Below are 2,711 nucleotides of genomic sequence, written 5' to 3' on the forward strand. Positions count from 1 at the left end.
CCTAATCTATCATAAACCAACTATTGATATCTATCCATTCTGGTATTTCTATTATGTTCCATAAAGTTGGGATTATGTTTTTTACCGTTTTCTCATGTTTCCATCCCACCTTTCAGTACTTTAAAGTGTTCTGCTATAAGTGTGTGGGAACATGTGAGTCGTGGAAGTTATACTTTAGGATCTGCAGCACTGAATCATCTGGATGCTGCTCGCTGGTTTTGGTTTAAGCTGGAGAACCGAGACTCTGAAGGTTGTGAAAATAATAGATGAAGGTAAAACAGCAGAAAAATCCCATTAAAACCAAAACATTGAGCAGGCGCTGATCAAAGCCTGCCCCCTAGGGACCGCGGTGCTGTTCTGCAGCTCCTTCCAGTCTGAAAACTTCCAGGTTAGGAAACATAAATTAAATCTACTTGCTTTTAAATCCCTTCCATGCTGGATCTTTAGTGATCGGTTGTGGTTTGGGACGAGGCCTCCTTCTGACTGACCGAGCTGGAAGGTGGATCATTTCTGAGATGTCTCAGCTGAGGAGCCCCCCTGCTTTAAGACAGGCCTGTGACTCTGGCTTCCTGATGTGATGAGGAAAGTAGCCAGCCGTGTCTGAGTGGAGTTCAGCTTTTATCAGTGAGATCTCTGAGCGTCTAACTGCCTGGCTGACGTGTGTGCACAGGTCCGACCTGTTTACATCATGTTCTGAAGTCTGTGGAGATCCTCCTCATCTACTGGATGTTTAAATCTAACAACATTTCTGCTGTTTCTACACATCCGGTTAAAAAAAAATCCAGGGTTTTTAAATGAGTTTTACATCAAGATAATCCTGGAAAATAAATCTTAGGCAAACTTTTACAGGTAAAATGTTTTTTTTTTTTCCATCCAGGACAAAGTGCTTCATGTTCAGCTCCTGGGGAAGCTGAGGCCTTGATAAGCTTTCCTCCCCTTATTCATGGGATCGGGTTTGCAGGGACTCCCGGCTTTATTAAAGGTCCTGTGAAAAAGCAGGTCTGACCTGGAGACAGCTCCAACTATCGGAGCTTTCAGCTCTCCTACCTTCCTTCAGTCCCAATAACTGTGTAATAATGATGCCGTTAACACCCAGAAGGCAGATTTTCAGCAGGGCTCAGCTAACAGGAGCTACCACCTGAGGAAGGTTGATCCACTCTTTCCAAAAAAGTTAAAATCAATCCACTGGACTTTGTTTCCAAGTTTGAAGATGTTTCTCTTTCATCCAGGAAGCTTTATCAATTCAAAATGTCAGAAATAGCGTTGAGTTCCAGGTTTTATCCAGTAGCCTATGGAAGAAAAACTGTCTCGTTAAAATCTGACCTAAAATTTTAAACACTGAATGTTCTTACACATTGAATTGAATACACTGAATGTTTATATGGTGAAAACTCAGCCACAAAAAATGTGCCTGCAAATGTATTGACCTTTTGGTGAACTCAAGCCAAAGCAATCTAAACTCGATGCAGTCGAGCAGCTTCTAGCCAATGAAATTAAGTCATTTGATTAGAGAAATAAAAGTTTACCACTGGCCGCTTCTTGAGGATCAAACCAAACAGTCTTTTCAGACAGGGGTGCCGCACTAGCTGTGATCGGCTCAAATCTCATTTAGCTTCATTCAGCCGGGAACAAAGCTATGCCCAACTTTTCTGCCACATGACCAAATGAGCTGACTTCATTGGCTAGAAGTTGCTGTAGATTGCTTTGGTTTGAATTCACCAAAAGGTCAACACATTTACAGTGGTAAGTTGCGCCGATGCCATTTCTTTGCCCCAATACCCGGCTGTGCAGTATCGGCCGATACTGATACCATCTGTTAGGAAAAAGGAAAAAGACAAATACAAAGTGAATCCAGTAGAACTTTTTATTACCTACCTGGAATGGGTGACAATAGTTGAAGAAACATTTGGCTCTCCAAATGGTATCGGTGCCCTATTTGTTGGTACTCGCCGATAGCGACACCCCTATTTTAGTGCTGGATCGGGGGCCCCGCCCGATACTGGTATCGGTGCAACACTAATTTGCAGTCGAATATTTTGCACCCAAATTTTTGCAGCTCAATTATTTGCAGGCACATTTTTACCAGATAAAAATTCAGTGTTTAGAATACGGTGCACGGGGACTTCCGGTGAAGATGGCTGGCTACAAGACGTGTTTTCACTGTGCTCCTGCTTCCACCCATCTATATTACAGTAGAATACGCACTACTGTCTATATTTTCGAGAGATATATTGATTTGGCGTTTTACGAATACGCGACACCTCAAAATTCATTTATTGGACAACGAGCGATGTCAAAACAGACGAAAATACAACCACGAAAGACAGTGGCCGCCGCCATGACTGCCAGTGCTAGCCAAACTGATTTGCTAGTAGCAACAGGTGACCAGCCCTCGCCTCCGGTAGACACCGCTGCCCTCGTCCGTGAAGTGACTAAAAGTGTCAGTGAGGTAATGGACCAAAAACTGTCTGCACTTTCTGGGACTCTGGGTAAAATATCGTCCTCACTGGAAGGACTCTCGACACGCGTTACGGAGACAGAGCGGAGAATCTCAGACGTATAGGACATGGTCACCGACATAACGGGGAGACTGACTGAAGCCGAAGAGAAAATGAAGACCGTGGTCAAGGGATTGGATGATATGGATGTTGGGAGCTGGAGAAGTACCACCTTCCTCCAGCAGAGTCCGCCGTGGATCCTCCTGAGTCGAG

This window comes from Cyprinodon variegatus, unplaced genomic scaffold (genome assembly GCF_000732505.1).
Source record: "Cyprinodon variegatus isolate N-32 unplaced genomic scaffold, C_variegatus-1.0 Scaffold269, whole genome shotgun sequence".
In the NCBI taxonomy this organism is placed as follows: Eukaryota; Metazoa; Chordata; class Actinopteri; order Cyprinodontiformes; family Cyprinodontidae; genus Cyprinodon; species Cyprinodon variegatus.